Source organism: Cynocephalus volans, chromosome 5 (assembly GCF_027409185.1).
Source record: "Cynocephalus volans isolate mCynVol1 chromosome 5, mCynVol1.pri, whole genome shotgun sequence".
Classification (NCBI taxonomy): Eukaryota; Metazoa; Chordata; class Mammalia; order Dermoptera; family Cynocephalidae; genus Cynocephalus; species Cynocephalus volans.
This window is the reverse complement of record NC_084464.1, coordinates 109,076,407-109,096,379: the sequence shown is the minus strand read 5'-3', so window position 1 is coordinate 109,096,379 and position 19,973 is coordinate 109,076,407.

The window sequence follows — 19,973 nt, the reverse complement described above, 5'->3', positions numbered from 1 at the left end:
ACCTCACTTATAAAGACTCACATAGACTAAGAGTGAAAGGGCAGAAAGAGATTTACCATGCAAACAGAAATGAAAAACGAGCTGGAGTAGCTATTCTTATATCTGACAAAATAGACTTTAAACTAAAAACCATAAAAAGAGACAATGAGGGACACTACTTAATGATAAAAGGTCTGATCCATCAAGAAGACATAACAATCATAAATATATACACACCCAACGTTGGAGCAGCCAGATTTATACAGCAAACTCTATTAGACCTAAAGAAGGAAACAGACACTAATACCATAATAGCAGGGGACCTGAACACCCCACTATCAATATTGTACAGATTATCTAGGCAAAGAATCAGCAGAGAAACACAAGATCTAAACAATACTCTAGACCAATTGGAATTGGCAGATATCTACAGAACATTCCATCCAACAACCTCAGAATATTCATTCTTCTCATCAGCACATGGATCATTGTCCAGGATAGATCACATGTTAGGTCACAAATCAAGTCTCAAAAAATTCAAAAAAATTGGAATTATCCTATGTATTTTTTCAGACCACAATGGATAAAATTAGAAATAACAAACAAAATTCTGGAAAATATACAAACACACAGAAATTAAACAGTACTCTACTTAATGACATATGGGTCCAAGAAGAAATCAAACAGGGAATCAAAAAATTTATTGAAACTAATGAAAACAATGATATATCTTACCAAAACCTGTGAGATACTGCAAAAGTGGTACTAAAGGGGAAATTTATCACATTAAATGTTTACTTCAGAAGAATGGAAAGATGGCAAGTGAACAACATAATACTTCACCTTAAAGAACTAGAAAAACAAGAGCAATCCAAACCCAAAGTTAGCAAATGGAAAGAAATCATTAAGATCAGAGCAGAACTTAATGAAATTGCAACCCCAAAAACGATACAAAAGATTAATGAATCAAAAAGTTCGTTTTTTGAAAAGATAAATAAAATTGACAAACTACTAGCATGGCTAACTAAAAAAAGAAGAGAGAAGATCCAAATAGCAAAAATTAGAAACGAAAAAGGTGATATTACAACTGATACCTCTGAAATACAAGGAATCATTAGAGAATACTATACACAACTATATGCCAATCAATTTGAAAATCTGGAGCAAATGGATAAATTTCTGGACACAAACAAACTACCAAAACTGAGCCAAGAAGATATAGAAAATCTGAACAGACCAATAACTATAAAATAGGTTGAGGCTGTTATCAGAAGGCTCCCAACAAAGAAAAGCCCAGGACCAGATGGATTCACAGCAGAATTTTACCAAACATTCAAAGAGGAATTGACACCAATTCTCTACAAACTATTCCAAAAGACTGAAACAGAGACAATTCTCCCAAACTCATTCTATGAAGAAAACATCATCCTGATACCAAAACAGGCAAAGATACAACTGAAAAAGAAAACTACAGGCCAATATCCCTGATGAATATAGATGCAAAAATCCTCAACAAAATACTAGCTAACAGAATACAGCAACACATATGCAAAATTATACACTATGATCAAGTGGGATTCATCCCAGGGATGCAAGGTTGGTTCAACATATGCAAATCAATAAATGTGATACACCATATCAAAAAAATCAAACAAAGGACCAAATGATCATCTCTATAGATGCTGAGAAAGCATTTGATAAAATTCAACACTCATTCATGATAAAGACTCTCTACAAGTTAGGTATAGATGGAAATTATCTCAACATAATTAAAGCCATATATGATAAACTCACTGCCAATATCATCCTGAATGGGGAAAAGCTGAAAGCTTTTCCTTTAAGAACAGGAACTAGACAAGGATGCCCACTCTCACCACTCCTATTCAACATAGTGTTGGAAGTACTAGCCAGAGCAATCAGAGAAGAGAAGGAAATAAAGGGCATCCAGATTGGAAAGATGAAGCCAAACTATCCCTGTTTGCAGATGACATGATCCCATATATCGAATAGCCTAAAGCCTGTACAAAAAAACTCTTGGAGTTGATAAATGATTTCAGCAAAGTTGCAGGATACAAAATCAACACACAAAAATCAGTAGCATTTCTATTCTCCAATAGTGAACATGCAGAAAGAGAAATCAAGAAAGCTTGCCCATTTACAATAGCCACCAAAAAAATAATTAGGAATTGAGCTTACCAAGGATGCGAAAAATCTCTATAATGAGAACTACAAACCACTGCTGAGAGAAATTAAAGAGGACACAAGAAGATGGAGAGATATCCCATGCTCTTGGATTGGAAGACTCAACATAGTGAAAATGTCCATACTACCCAAAGTGATATACAAATTCAATGCAATCCCTATCAAAATTCCAATGACATTTTTCTCAGAAATGGAAAAAATTATCCAGACATTTATAAGGAATAACAAAAGACCATGCATAGCCAAAGCAATTCTGAGCAAAAAAAAATAAAGCTAGAAGCATAACACTACCTGACTTTAAACTATACTACAAAGGTATAATATCCAGAACTGCATGGTACTGACATAAAAAGAGACACACTGATCAATGGAATAGAATAGAGAATCCAGAAATCAACCCACAAACCTGCAGCTATCTGATCTTTGACAAAGACACCAAGTCTATACACTGGAGAAGAGACTGCCTCTTCAGCAAATGGTACTGGGACAACTGGATATCCATATGCAAGAGAATGAAACTAGACCCATACCTCTCACCATATACTAAAATCAACTCAAAATGGATTAAAGAATTAAATATACATCCTGAAACAATAAAACTTCTTAAAGAAAACATAGGAGAAACACTTCAGGAAGTAGGACTGGACACAGACTTCATGAATACAACCCCAAAAGCATGGGAAACCAAAGGAAAAATAAACAAGTGGGATCAATCAAACTAAAAAGCCTCTGCACAGCAAAAAAAAAAAAAAAAAAAAAAAAAAAAAAGCAATTAACAGAGTTAAAAGACAACTAACAGAGTGGGAGAAAATATTTGCAAAATATACATTTGACAAAGGATTAGTATCCAGAATATACAAGGAACTGAAACAACTTTACAACAAAAAAACAAGTAACCCAATTTAAAAATGGGCAAAAAAGCTAAATAGGCATTTCTCAAAGGAAGATACACGAATGGCCAACAGACACATGAAAAAATGTTCAACATCACTCAGCATTCGGGAAATGCAAATCAAAACCACAGTGAGATACCATCTCACCCCTGTTAGGATGGCTAATATCCAAAATACTGTGAATGATAAATGCTGGCAAAGTTGCGGAGAAAAAGGAACTCTCATACATTGCTGGTGGGACTGCAAAATAGTGCAGCCTCTATGGAAAATCGTATGGAGGTTCCTCAAACAATTGCAGATAGATCTACCATATGACCCAGCTATACCACTGCTGGGAATATATCCAGCGGAATGGAAATCATCAAGTCGAAGGTATACCTGTTCCCCAATGTTCATCGCAGCACTCTTTACCATAGCCAAGAGTTGGAACCAGCCCAAATGTCCATCATCAGATGAGTGGATACGGAAAATGTGGTATATCTACACAATGGAATACTACTCTGCTATAAAAAAGAATGAAATACTGCCAGTTGAAGCAACATGGATGGACCTAGACAGAATTATATTAAGTGAAACGAGTCAGGCACATTAAGAAAAATATCACATGTTCTCACTTATTTGTGGGAACTAAAAATAACAACCTGGGTGGGGGTAAGAAGACACAACAATTACAATTCCTTGAAGTTGATACAACAAGCGAACAGATATGAGGTTGTTGGGAGGGAGGGGGGAGAGGAAGGAGGGAGGGAAGTTCGGTAATGGGCCACAATAATCAACCACATTGTATATTGACAAAATAAAATAAAATTTTTTTTAAAAATGATATTCAGTTTATGAACAAGCATTTTTTTTTCTTTGTGCAAAGGTGACTGGCCACACACAGGAATGAGAACCACAGTACGGCTTCCCAGCCCCATGTACTAATAACATACAGATAATCATCAACTATGTGCCTGTAAGTAGGGTATTTATTGGTTGGGACACGTAGCATATTTAAAATGAAACACTGCAGGAGGAAGTTATCTATGACAAACTTTCCAAATATGAACAATAGATGTGGAAATAAAGAAGTGATCAAAGGAAAAACATGTGTGACAAACCATATGACACATTCATATCAGAGCATTGTTAGAAATCCGTTCATACCAGCACTTTCTGTCTGTTTCATTTTACAGTCTTTTATGAAAACAAAGCCCAGCCTTCTAAAACTGTTCTTATTATTTTAGTTTGTATAAATTTTATTTCCATATATAAAAAGACCAAGACTTTACACATCTGCTGTATTTGGTTCTGCAGTAAATGATTACTTATCATTACTTATCATTGGGATATGGGTTCAAATATATCTAAAAAGCATGAGTGCAACATAGAGAAATAAGCATTAAACTCGAAGGAGCTGGGTTCTGGCCCCAGCTCTGCCACCCAGAAGCTGGGTGCCCTTTGAAGTCCCTCTAAGGATTTCAGTTTCCTAATCCCAATTGGATTAGATCTGCGGTTCTCAAACTTTAATGACTACCCATTAGGGTTGATTAAAATGCAGACTCCTGGGCCCCTGCCCCAGACTTACCAGATTTTCATTTCTGGATGTGGGACAGGAATCTGCGTTCTTCCAGAGGTAATTTTGATTTGGATATTTAAGCAACACATTTTGAGTAATACCAGACTAGATGACCTCTGCACATACTTTTAAAAAACCCAAGAAATTCTGGTTCCATGAATAGGTCAAGTTGAATTCATAATATCCTTCCCAAAAAACTTTAAGAGTCTGTCTGCCCACTTGATTACTTATCTGCCTTTCAGTGACATAGAAACATAAACAAATGATTGCAGGATTTCCCATTAGCCTTACTTGGATATAAACAATTTTGTAGTAAGCAGTTTACTTCATAGTAATAAAGTCATGATGCCTTAATTATAATTTTCTTTTGCAATGAGGCTAACTCAAGGACAATGATTCACCAGGTCATATTGTATTAATAACACTTTTTAATGATCATCACAAGTACATGGATTATCAAAGGTCTTCTACTAGCTTTTGCATAACAGTAGCACAGAAACCATCTCCAAACACTTAGCTTTTAATTTTGGCATAAATAATAAAATCTAACTTATTATAAAAATATGAAATAGAAGTTATAGTTCTAACAGAGATGACATATTTTTCTACTGTATAAAGAGCAATTGGTAGAAAGATTGATTTTTTTAAAAGTGGATTTCACCCAGAAAGCAAAAGATAGTTTTCACAAAACTTTAGTGATGCTGAAGGAACGAAAACTAAATGCTCATGCCAAACATTCTATTTCAAAGCCCAGATGTTTCAAAATCTGTCAGGGACACTACTGACAGCTGGTGTGACTCTCCATAGAAACTAATAGAAAATTCTATATCTCCTAACGTGCTGTTACAACACATCAGAGATTTTGCTTTCTCTATCAAAAGAAGAGTTTCTACAAATTAAATCATATTCCCATGTAGTTTCACCCTTTGCATCATTAAGACAGAGTCCTCATGTCTGCTACTCCCTTTTAAGTCCTATGTGCTAGGTGTGGCCAGCAATTAGGCCCTGCAGTTTTGACTACTGACTGCACGTGTACTGTCAACATGCCTTTCTTGCAATGTCCATGGCCAGCGTCCCTGTCTGAGGCTAATAGGTGCTCAGGAGTTTGCCCCTCCCTGGCTGCTTCATGCCATTGTGTTTAGAGGTAGATAGGAAATCACCGCAGCTGAGGGGACTGCCCATTGCTTCCCGGTACACTGCTTCAGTGTTCCTTAGTGATGTTTCCTTACAGAAGTGAATGCCTATCTACCTTCCCTTGGTGCACCACAGTGCTGTAGTTTGGATGTACTGCTCTGGCTGTACTGCTGTAACCAGATTATAGCAGATGCTGTCTGTACCCTGCCCATATCCCTTCAGGATATTGTAGCCTGAGACAGCTGGAGATCCAAACACCTGGGGATTTTCTAGCTAGCAGGAGCCCAAACTGCCCAAGGCAGGAAGTGCCAGAGAAACAATGCCTGCAGGAGCAGCCACCATCTGATGACTGGCTGAACTTGGTGTTTTAATACCCTAGTTCCTCTCCTCCAGTGATGGCACAGCTCTAAGTTCTACAATGATATCCAGAAATTCCCAAGGAGATTAACTTCCATTTACCAGCAGTGGAAAATGGCATGATAATTCCCCCTTTATTGGCTGGCTTTCCTTTCCTGCCTCACTTCCCCACTCCCTACAGGTATCTCCTGGCTTATTCTTGTACTTGAATCCTTGTCAGAGGGTCTGCTTCTGGGAAAACCACCTAAAACACCAATCTCCTTGGGAACCTTCCCTCAGTAAAACTGCCTTTCACTGGACATGGATTTTAGTGCTTAAAATTGGCTGGCAAATAAATGTTGGAATAACATTTGTCTTCATTTGTTAATATCCTTCAATCTACCCAACAGCAAGTTGGATTCTCTAGACAAATAAAATATTTTTTAAAATCTAGAAAGAGATCAATAAGAACTCTTCACCCCTCCACTGATTTATTTTTTGTAGTTGAGGGAACTGAGCTCCAAAGAGGTGAAATGATTTACCTAAAGTGACACAGCCAGGAAATGGCTGAACCAGGAGCAGAATTTAGATATTTTGGCCACAAGCTCAGGGCTGAAGATGCTATGCCTGAAATCTGTAAAAAAAAAAAAAAAAAGGAGTATGCTATTTTCTTAAGTCAAATGACACATTGTGACTACATAGTAGCCAGACATAGAAATTTAATTTTCTAAATCTTTTTTTTCCCTGAGTTTTTGTCACTGGTAAGGTCTTCTAGGCTGCAAATAGAAGTATCTAAACATACCTCAATTTATATTTTATGATCCTATGCTGAATTAGTAAAGTGATGATCAAACGAAAGACACAAATGTATATATCTTAAGAGATTTCTCTAAACAGAATTTAAATGACCTACCCCTTCATGTTACATGTCTAAATGCATAACTTTTGCAGTTTTCTTCTTTTCCCCTTTGCAATCATCCATACTGTAAAAGGTTTCTATTCAGAAGAGGTTTAGAAACTCTCACTTTTCCATCTTACCTCATGACTTTTTTTTTTTAAGTTGGTGATACCTACTTCCCACCAAGGGTTATCCCCACTGAAAAGAGTGGAAGAAACTATTTATCATTAGAGCCAATTCAATTTCCATACACATAAGACATCGCTATTTACTGTATTTACAACATGATAAATTTTCCTGTAAAAATTATAAACTCAAATAGGTAATTCAGAGGACTTTAAGGTTAGAACAAACCTTATGATGAAAGACTGGATTTTCCCATCCTATTGTAAATGAGGAATCTAAACCTCAAAAAGTCAATCGATTTTCCCGAACTAACACAGCTAGTAAGTAGAGACTCAAGTCTTTGGATTTCCAGGCTAGTGCTTTCCTCAAATTGTTATTATTATTTTCTTTTCTGAATTCATCTACATTATTCATACACAAATGAAATCCCAAAAATTGTGATAGAAACAGCTACAATCACCTGATCGCACTCTCTTCTCTGCGTTAATAACCAGCGGACTTGTTTAAGTAGCTAGTCCATCAGCCCTCTGATCCACCACCAAGCTCTGATGCCACAGTCAACTTGGATTTCAGCTACTCTGGTCTTTTACTCATACCCAAACCCGGGCTTTTGAGCTTCAGAATCTCTTGGGAATTAAAATAGCGACCTTTTCGAATCATAAGTTTCCAAAGGAAATTACTCACAGATAGTTGAAATTGTTTAATATTTGAATTTCCTGAATATACTGTATTCAATGCTACTTGAATTTCCACTTAAAACCACTGAAGATGCATGTTAGGACCTGAACATGAACAGCTCTGATCAGAAAGGTGTCTGGTGGGTTTTTGCTCCATTGAAGTCACACAAGTCCAGGCGGTGTCTTTGGTTATCAAACTCCAAGCATGGAAATGCCCTGGAGACAAATGTCTTTCAAAAGAGCATAAAGGTGGTTACAGTCATTCCCTTATTGTGGCTTGTCCTGCCTTCATGAACTCCATAGGTCTCACCTCCTCTCTCCCTCTGAGATCTACCAGCCCCAGCTTGGCAGTCGTTGCTTTTTAATAGTTGTAAATTGGTTGATCATGGGAGAGGGTTACACTGGGGACTGTCTGTCTATTCAGCCATCTTGAACGGAGGTCCAGTAGGTTACAAACTGAGGATTCAATGGTAAACCACTTGTTACCAATAACAATTCATTATTTTCTACATATAGAATTTTCTTTAAAGTATTACATTAAAAAATTAATATTCAAAATAGTGTGATCTTTAATTGGAATATAAAGATCAATATCTTACTTTGCTAATCAAGTAACTATTTTTCAATTTCTTCTTCTACTCTAATATCATTTTACTCCATTAACTTTACTCATGTTACATAAAAAAGGACAGGAAAAGACATTGCAATAAACCAGTAAAGCTACAAAACAATTTTTTATTCTCTTCCAGTGTTTCAGAGATGTTGAGAAGGTTGAGAAGTTGGGGAGGGATGACCAGACAGATCAGGATGGAGAAAAGTTAGGGAAAAGTGAATCCTGCCAGTCTATCTACTCACTCCTGAAAAGACTATAGGAAAAGAGAAAAGAATGTTCAAAACTTCCAGACAAGAAGAGGTGAGAGCCCAAGGTCACCTAATTCATAACTGAAAAATCTAGGATTAAAACTCAGCCCTCTCATTTCTATACGAGTGAGTTTTTGTTTTTGTCTGTCTTTTCCACCATCACTGGTCATTAGTAAATTGTGGGAATTTTGTGTATTGAGTTTTAAGTGAATTATCCTTACTTATATCTGTGGTAGAATATTCACAGAATAATTCCCATTTCTAAGAGCATGAAGTATAATGTGAATATGAGATCAAAGACATTTCCTAAGATCGATTAAATTTATTTTTAAAAAGTAGGGGGAGATTTTCAGCTTTAAAAAACCCAAAAAACAAAACACATTACCTCATCTACTAATTAAAAAAAATAAAAATAAAAAATAAAAAAAATAAATAAATAAAAAATAAATAAAATAAAAAGTAGGGGGAGGGTAGTAGGAATTTCGAGTAATCCAGTGAGTCCTGGAGTAAGCTGCAATATTCTGTGTCAGTCTGGGATCCTGTCAGTGACGACCTGTTAACCACAGAAGACATTATATTTGATTTTAAAAATCTGTGAAGTATTAAAAGCCCCTAGTAGGTTTGATGACTACTTTGGTATTTGTTCTGGAAAATTATAGACTCTGACTGCTTGCTATGTGCTTTGTGTCTCATTTAAGGACTAAGAAGGTTATTGCTCATATATGGGAGAATGCCAAAAACATGGTATCCATTCAGCTAGCAAAATCCTGAGAGTGCTTTCTATAAGGGAGAGGTCATGAGCAAACATGTAGATGAAGAGGGAATATATGTATACAGAGACTATATAGATGAATACGCAAACTGCCTCAGAACAAGAGGAAAAGCATAAAGGGATTAGCCAGAAAAGCCCAGAATTAAAAGGGAAATGAAACAATTGAGTCAATAATATCCAAATGAAAGAGAACTAGAAATATTTGGCAGGGAAGGTATCCTCCTGTCTTTTAAGTGCAGGTGTTCGACAGTGCATGAAAAAATTTATTATTCGTTTCTCTCTGTTCCAATAGCAATTTGCTTATTTCTAAGAGAGTGCTTTAATTCAATCTGTGTGACTTTTTAAACTAACACTACTCAGACCTGAATGAATTTAACTCCCCTACCCAATTCTGAACTGTCTTTTATCCTTCTGCAGTACAAAACTCCAAACCTAAAATATAGTGAAAAGAACATACCACTTAGATTCAGATTATGTCAGCCAAGATCTCAGTAGGGAACAAATGGTGCACGCAAAAGATATGATGGAAAAATGTTTAAAGAACTATTTTTAAGATGTAGGCAGGTAAGGGAAAACCAAAAACAAATCGTAGAGCAGCCCAGGGCTCCCATCAGCATGGAGCTATTACTACCCTTCTACATAGAGACAAGGGGAGGCAGTGAGTTCTGGAATTGGCAAGATTGGAGCTATAGAAGAGCTCAACCCATCAGAAGTTGTGGTCTTCTGCAGAGTAACAAAACCACTGCCTGCCCTCCCACTCCTGTCTTCTCCTCCAAAGCCTCGCATTGGCTGAACCTAACTAGAGGCCAGAGAGCAAAGAGCTTAGCCCATGCTGTCCATAAATACAGCTCTCTGGAGCAGAGAGGAAGATGGAGAGTGAATCTGGGAGGGCAAACAGAATATCCAGAGACTGAAGTTTAAGACGTGGATAAAGGTTTTATATCAAAATGTTCACTCTTGCATTAACTATAATAATGAAAAACTAGAAGTAGCCTCAATGTCCAGCAACAGGGGAATGAGCAGGAAATTATTTTACATGTTTTAATGAAGTGGGAAGATGCTTATGATATGATGTTAAGCAAAAAACAAAACAAGATATAAAAGGCATCTAAACTGCTGCCTTTGTAATTCCATCTTTAGTGCTAATTTATTTAAAAATATGTAGAAAAGGAACAGAATGTTAGTGTGTTATCCACATACAATGAGATTATGGATTATTATATCTATATGGCAAAGCTGCCAAAACAGTCAAGGCAAATGCAGACTACATTAAAAAATAAAATTAGGGTCTTAATCATAAAAGAACAGTCCCTTAGGATGTTCACTGGGCTGACCACTTCCATAGAACTCAACAGTACATTTAAAAGTGACACCAACCAATTAAGCCACTTCAAGGAAGATAAAGTGATACTTTTGGGCCTGGAATCTAACTCATCAGAGGAACATAAGATAAACTGATTGCATTTCTCTATTAATTTCCACAGTTCACATCATACTTGTTCACCTCCCCCCTCCCTAAGAAGCTCTTCAAACAAGGTATATACAGAGGTCTGAATTATTGCCCTCAGAAACTTTAACCCCCCAAAAGATTATGCCTCCCCTACCCCAATATGTAATTCAAAATAAAAACAATTCTAAACCATACAACAAAATCTAATATCTTGAAATAACACAGAACTTCCAGGCATATTTTGGATTTTTTTCTCTCTCTCGGCCCTGCTTTGCTGATGTTGTAAGCACATGCTTTATTTACCAAGTAACTAATCTAGCACTAAGTACATGCGTAACTAAAAAGTACTTAGTGTGAGAATGTAAGTATATATATGTGTGTTTGTATATGGATATATACACACACATACACATATCTAATCTATATCTTTAGATATAGACATAAATAGTACCATCAATTTAGCGTGTGTGTGTGTGTGTGTGTGTGTGTGTGTGTGTATACATGATCTTGTACATACACTGACATCATCAAGTGTTCTTTGGAATTCCTTTAGCAGTAAGTTTTGCAAGCTCTCAAGAATTATAAATCCTTCACCCTGTGATGTTTATGTTCCTTTATCTCTCAACCTCTGTCCTATACATGTTTGAATATTTTCTCTTCTTCTTTATTATAATAAGTATAGCAATCTTTTATTATTTGAATGGTGAATATTGCAGCTTCCCCAGAAGACAGAAGAGTGAGACTCAGTTTCTCAACAACGGAGCATTAACAGGTTTGCCAGCCCATACCCCACGGCCTCACACACAGCATATATCCATAAATATTTGTGTAACACATGAATTACAGAACTGCAGTTTCACTCTCATATTTACTTACCTTCCTGAGTATGACAGACACTGCTACTGAAGACCATACATCAAGGCCACTTTGGAGGGAGGTAACATCCACTCAGTTACTTAGGTCACAAATGAAAGAAGCAAACCTGATGCTTCGGTTATCATTATCAAAAGATAATTGTTTTTAAAATTAGAGAAAGTCTACCCTAAGAGAGTGTGGTTTAAGATAAAGTAGCAAACTTTCAGTTGTACTGTGGAAATTGAACATTATTGAATATAATCATTTATACTTTAAGATGACTATATTAAATCTAAATGTCAGAGCGTATAAATTTTCAGTCTACTGTAATGGAAAAAGAAACTTACTCTCTTCTATGACTACTGTGACTTAGTCCTGTATAAATAATAATATTCATAGAAATTAATGAGGATTTGCAAATGCAATTTTAAAAGTCCCTCAAATACATAAAAGTCAAAAGAAAATTGAGTTTTTAGAGAAATGGGCAGTAAACACAAACCTACTGGCTCTTATAAGACAAAGGTTACTTAAAAGGTTTTCATAATCCTTTTACATCAGACCCTCTCAATCTACATTTTTCAAGCCAACAGTACCTCCTATTAATTTAGATTTTGATCACCACCTCTTTGGGACCTGTGATTAACCTTTATGCAGAGCAAAAGATCCTCAACATATTTTACTTAGATTCCTTTACATACTCTGTGAATCATTCCAGCAGCAGGTAGTAAGACTTTGTGGTTTTTAGGCTAGTGGAAATCAGGTGCAACAAGTTTAGTTAACACTTCAGGAACTGAGTCACTGATTCTCCGTAGAATCATCTCAAGTTTCGGGTTCCCAGGAAAATAAGGGTGCTCCACTGACTTAACAAGGACACGTATTTCTTTGTTTCTGTATCTTTTGTTTCCCCCTCTCTACAATGGGACCGGATATGGTGCAAATAATCAAAAGGGGGAAATGTTCCTTCCTGGTTTTCTAAAGAACGATAGCTCTGGGAGTAAATGGATACCTACATTTGTACTGGATGCTACTATTCTTCAGCTAGCCACACACACACACACACACACACACACACACACACACACACACACACACACACACACACACACACACACACACACACACACACACACACACACACACACACACACACACACACACACACACACACACACACACACACACACACACACACACACACACACACACACACACACCTACCAACTATTCATGCAGTGAGCTTTAGTTCTCATGAATAAATGGATACCTACATTTGTACTGGATGCTACTATTCTTCAGCTAGCTACACACACACACACACACACACACACCTACCAACTATTCATGCAGTGAGCTTTAGTTCTCATGAATAAATGGATACCTACATTTGTACTGGATGCTACTATTCTTCAGTTAGCTACACACACACACACACACACACACACACACACACACACACACACACACACACACACACACACACACACACACACACACCCTCTACCAACTATTCATGCAGTGAGCTTTAGTTCTCATGGTGTAGTGAAGATATTATAAGTTTTCAAGTCATAAGAACTGTGTTCAAACATTGCTCTGTCATTTACTAGCTATGTCACCTCTTTCAGGTTGTTTTCTCAATTGTAAATACAGAGGTAAAATTACCTACTTTGCCGAGCTACTATGATGATTAAATGAGATACACTGAATATGAAAGCAACTCTACTCAGGAATCGTTTATGCCCCTTGACCTGTTTTTCTTGATGAAAGTTTCTTACATTTATTTAACTTATAGGAGAGATCAGGTGTTATCTGGCTGAAAAGATTATCTTCTTCCATTCCCCCATATCACATCCATTTTCCTCAGTAAACTTGCCCAAACCCAACTAGCTGTCACTTTGCTCTTTGTTAATCAGATATTAAGTAGCATTATAATATAAATTGGTGCTGCTCTTTGTTTAACTTCTACTGGCTTTGTAAATTAGTGGAATTGTAGCCAAGTTATGCTTATACACACACAAAGGCAACCAGGAATCCTGTAGTAAACAAAGAAGTTGATACATAAATTCTCCAGGAGCTTCTCTGTAGGAAGAAACTACATGAACAAGAAGAAAATACATACTCTGCATTTTCAATAGTTAGCACCTAGACCCAGGACTGGTTGTGCCCTTACGGGCATTAAAAAAAGCTTTTTAATAAAAGTGAAATAACAGGAAAGGGTACAATTAAGCACTAACAATTCACTAGCTACTAAGACTTCTAGGTCAAAGTACTTGAAACTTCTTACAGAGTGAGATTAGGACAATCACAAAATGCAAATTGGTAAAACTCAAAACTTTGAGTAAATGCCAGACATTCAGTTGTACTTCGCTCTTATCTTGAAAAAAATCCAAAACCCAGTTTTAGACTACCTTGTTTAAACATGTTTACTGACTCACAGGAATACAATATTCTTATTTCAATACAAAGTATGTTCCAATGAAGGGCTTTTGACGATAACTGAGTCCACTCCAGACAAAATTGTTTTGGATAATCAATACTAAAATAAAATAGCTTTATAATCCCACCCTTGTGGTAACTACATTTTCCTGTTTTGCACATAACAACAGCCACTTAGTTCATGAGAGCTAAACAGTGGGGAAGCAAGCCAACATTTGCAAAGCAGTAGAGCCAAGAATTGCTGGCAAGGCCGAGGGGAGCTCCACTGCACAGGCTTGAAAAGGACCAGTTCTTAGGTTTGTGCATGACACATACGATAAAGGAGATACTGTATTTCAATGTAAATGTCAACAGTTGCTTCAACTATTGTATCTTTTTCTAATAGCAGATGCAAAAATAATTAATCTGTGTTTCTATGAAATATTTATAAATCCAGCTGTATGAAAACATTTAAATGACAAATCATAAAGAAAATATATTACATGTCACAGCACCAGCATTACTTCAAGTCCTGTAAAGGGAGTTCCTGCATGGGTATAATATTGGTAGACTCTATAACTTTAAGTGGAATTTTATTGTTATAAAATATGGCTTGTGCAAGCTTTAAAATTTTTGAATTAAAATAATTTTTTTTCTAGGTAATAGGTGAGGTACTAATTACAGCAGAAACTGAAAGTATTTGGTATGTCAGTAACTAGACTACAGTGCATAAACCAGCCTAACAACTAGTAGCTCAGTCTAGGGATCAGACAGCCTCATAGTTGGTTTATGAAACTAGAGGAAGATTTCCAGGGGAAGAGTCATCAGGAAGTAAGATAAGTCAGTTGGGCTCTTGTCAAAGGTGGATACAGTCCAGAAGTGGAGGTATAGTCTGCAATCCAAGAGAACCCAAAAGAATGACTGAGCAGAAATCAGAAAACCTGAGTTTTGGTCCTGCTTTCTCCATCTGCATTACCTGCTATGAACTTCAATTTCCCCATCCACAAAACAAGTGTATGGGCTTACTCCACAGAGACATTATGAGCTTCAAGTGGGATAAAATATCAGCAATGGGTTTTAATCCTTGAAGTGTAAGGTCAATATAACGTGCAACCTGTATGCATTGCCAGGAAATCCTCAAGGATAAATCAGGAAGCAAAAACAAAGAATTCAAGCAGCAGAACTTCCAGAGACTAAAGTTAGAGCAGCCAGGAGCAGGTTTCTGCATCAACTGTTAAAGCAACTACTTGAAAAATTCTGACATCCCTACCTAGCCAAAGCAGCAATTGTAGATTTAAAGGGCCACTTATCTCTGCCTGTGCATTCTTCTGCCCGGGGAGGATGTAGGGGGTACAAAATAGTTCGTCTCTTAGTTACGCTGTTTCTTGACAACGCTTGGGCAGAAATCCCAAATTCAGGCTCTAGACACAATACTTTCATTTATAACATACACTTTTGAATTTCTGTTTTAAAATTTTTTCTTCCAAGATTTTAATGTACTTATATTTATATAAACATACATTTTTCTCTCCACTACTTAACATAAAAATTGTCTACCATCAAAAATTAACTAGATTTCCTATACTTATTTTAATTTCAGCTTGTGGGATCTAGAGCCTAAACACACTCATTGTGGAAATATAAAAAAGGCAGCATTAACCGCAGTGATTAACTTGCCATGATTAACTGCAAGGACTCAAGACCACCAGCTGGGCCGGCCCCGTGGCGCACTCGGGAGAGTGTGGCACTTGGGAGTGCAGCGGTGCTCGCGCCGCGGGTTCGGATCCCATATAGGAATGGCTGGTGGGCTCACTGGCTGAGCGCAGTGCAAGCAACACCAAGCCAAGGGTTTCGATACCCTTATCGGTCACAAAAAAAAAAAAAAAAAAAAAAAAAAAGACCACCAGCTGAGGAATCCCAGCCCCACCCTGGTGAACTCTGTGACTTTGGTCAAATTATCATACCCCTCTGTGCCTCATTTTTCCTCAACATGGGCATAATGCCAGTACTTACCTCTAAGGGATGTTATGAATTAACTGTAGTGAGCTAATAGTTGTAAGGCACTTAGAACAGTGTCTGGCACACACAGTGTATATTAAATAAACTGCACCTTTCAATCAAATGTTGATGGAAAACGTTTTCACAGACCTGATCTGAAGTTATTATAAACCAAATGCTTCCTCTATTTTCTTATTTTGTATGTAGTACATGTTATTTTGACCCTTGACCTCAATTACAAAATAAAGAACTATCCAACTAGAGAATCCAAACAATTATCAAGAGCTTCTGCTTTTTAACTAATTTGAAAACAAGAGGTATATTATGCATGGTGTCTTTATGTAGCCATTGCCCAAATCTCTTATAACTATGGATATCACCTTCCGGATACCACAACCCTAACTTCTAATAAATGAGACTAAGTTAAGGTCTCCATCTTGAAATGGCACACAACAATAATAAATACAACTTTCCTCACCACAGAATATTTGCCAAGCTTACCACCAACTTACTTTTACTCATTTAATTGCCATTTATGGCAAGGAGAAAAAACAAAAGGCACTTGTCAATTCTGTGTTTCATTTTTCCACGTTAGCTACAGGTACAACCTGTATGGACTTGTCTATAACTTGTTGGTGAGAGAAGTTGGGGATGCCACAAATGGACTTTAGATTCTCTGCCTCATTTGTATGTCCTTGGTTCTCCAGGTACTTTATCAAAATGATCCCCTGTTAAGAAGGGTCTCTGTCATTACTTCACTTCCACTGAACATGACAAACCAGAAGCCACAGTGTAGTGAAGAAAGCACTAAGCAAGTACTCACTCTCTAGAGTGAAGACTTCTCATAAGTCTGATAGAAGCATTTTGATGAGGTGTTTGGGTTAGCCCAACACAGCTCAGTTTTAAGGGAGCTATAAATGAGCTAATGAGACTCATAAACAATTCAATAGGCTTTCTTGCCAAACTCCCCACAAGTGTCAAACAGTCATAAAAACTTTACCTTGAAAATTCGCTTTGGGACAGGTTTTTCAAGGTAGACAGAAAAGCATACACTTCAAGCTTTAAGTGATTTTTCTCATTTCAACCAGGCACAGCTTTTTTAATAAATAAATCACTTTTCTTCCAAACGAACTTTTCTGAAACTCAACTGACCCCTTAGGTGATCTCAAACTTTAAGACAAATATGTGTTTTTAATACTCATAGTAAGATGGGCATTTTGAATGAATATTAGGAGTTAGAAAACTATTTAAATATCTAATATAGTCCCTACTATATTAGATACTATATTGATTTAATCATCAACAAAGAGTAAAGCAGAAATTCACTGCCTCATCTTACAAATAAGATTTATAATCAAAAGCTAAAGAAGTGAACTCAAGTCCCTAAGGGCTTACAGAAGTCACCAAAAGAGTTTGTGTCACTTACTATCACTTGTATAGGGACTGAGTAGATTATGACCGAAAGTGTAGAAATAGAGGGTGGATAAAGTGATACAATGAAGAAATAAGTGGCAAAAACTTAGACTCCAAAATCACTTCAGGAGAAACTCCTATAATTTCAAGTATAAAGTTTATCTTTGGCTTCCTAAGGGATATGTACTAAGACTTTAAAGACACTAAATGTATAAAGGATCTCCTTTTTATAGACTAACAGGAACTTACAGACACTCAAAGCTTGACAGACCTGGTTACAACTTATTCGGGCTTCCAAAGTTGTTTGACTCCACTTACAAAGAAGCCATGTACTTACCAATGCTACCACCACGACTACTAACACAATGACAACTATCAATGCCACCATCATTCCTGCGACCAGCCAACACCTTTCCTTTATTGAGCAACTGCTTAGGGCCATGCCCTGTGCTGGGTGCTTTACATATACAGTATAATATCCAATTTTCATAAGCCCCGTAATAGAACTGTAATTACTTCCATTTTACAGGTGAAGAAATTGAGGCTTAAAGAGGTTAAAAACATATCCAAATGTCAAATGCAGATTTGAAACTGGGTCTGCCCAACACCAGTGTGATCTTTTCACTGTGACCTGCTGTTAGAGCTAGTATTTACTGAGCATTTGTTACTTGCCAGGTGCTAAGCTAGTTATTTAAAATATACATTAATAACTCAAAAATAATGTCAAGGAGGTAGGTCACAGATCACAAAACTGAAGTTAGAGCAATAACTTCCCAAGGAACTCCTGGCTAGGAAGTAACAGAGCTAAATTTAAATGCTTGGTTTATCAGTGGTGAAATGAATCTGAAAATTTAAACTCTTGCCTTTGGCATAAGGAAAATAATCCAGTATTCACCAGTTTAAATCTAACATTGGAAAAACACAAACAGACTTATCTGGCCATGTCCTTTATGTTAAAAATAATTAAATTCGGGGCCGACCCCGTGGCGCACTTGGGAGAGTGCGGCGCTGGGAGCGCAGCAGTGCTCCCACCCCTGCGGGTTCGGATCCTATATAAGGATGGCCGGTGTGCCCGCGGTGCAGCCGGTCACAAAAGACAAAAAAAAAAAAAAAAAATTAAATTCAATAATTTAACCTGTTAAGAGTTCTAAATGCTAAACCATTTTTCAGCCACAAAAAACTGAAAAATAGTATCAATTTTAAGTTATAAAGACTAACACTCTATAGTTCCAGAATGCTTTCAAATAACATTTTAAATGTTAGTTCTTTTTCCGAAGGTAGGCAGGAGATAGGCTTTCAAATAGCAATGGTTTATCCTCACAACATACTAATGTTATCAGCAGGGAAGAAGTTTTCCCTTTATAGAAGGGACAGGTCCATTGAGTACAAAAAAACTGAGAGATTGTCTACAGTCCTGAAATTTGAGCCTGCTTACCCTGACTCGGAGGTAGATCTGCCTGCCCAAAGAGGATGCTCTGCTCTCAGGCATGGCTGCACTTTTCCTCCAGCTGAAACAAGGCTTGCTGATTTTCAGGTGATTATGAGCCCCACCCACCATTTGAATTTGGCTCTCCTGCAGAAAACATCAATGCTTGTTTCTAGGTTTGGGATTCAATTCAGTTCGAGGGTAATCATTTTTAATTTACTCCATCTGACCTTTAGCTAAGAGCCAGCCCATTTCTAATCAAAACAACACAGGGTGCGTTGAATAGGGAAAATAAAAAGGAAGTACCATTTCCATCATATAGCAGAAAATAAACACAAAATTGCCACCCATAAGGAGGTATAGGCAAGATGTTAGTAATACAAAGAAACTCCTATTTTTTGAGCACCCACTATGCACCAGTCACTGTTCTGAGCACCTGACATGCACTAACTTGTTGATTTTTATAACAATGCTTATTCCCATTTTGTGGATGAGGCAATTGTGGCACAAAAAGTTTAATAACCTGCCCAGGATGACAGAGCTAAGGGTCACAATAAGTAGAAGAATAGGAATTTAAATCTAGGTAGAGAATCAGCACTCTTAGTAAATTGTTTACAAAATGGAGTATAATTTAAAACCTGATCGATGGCAGTGACCCGATGGCTGCTAGAGGGACGCCTGGCCACAGCTTAAAATGCCCTCTGCACGCACACCTCTGGGCCCTCTGATGGCAAGAACATAAAACCAGGAGACGGGCTGACCCAGGAGGGCAGAGACTCTATTTCTATGAAAATAACATCATACTAATATGTTTACCAAAACCGAGCTGAAAAAAACTTTAAGGGTAAATTTTGGAAAGAGAGGTAGCCATGTTCAAATTATTTTATGTAAAGAAACAGCTGATTTTCAGAACATCTAAACTAAAAGCATATTTGCAGAATACTAAGATTTGACATCAGTAAACTTTAAACCATCTTTGAAAT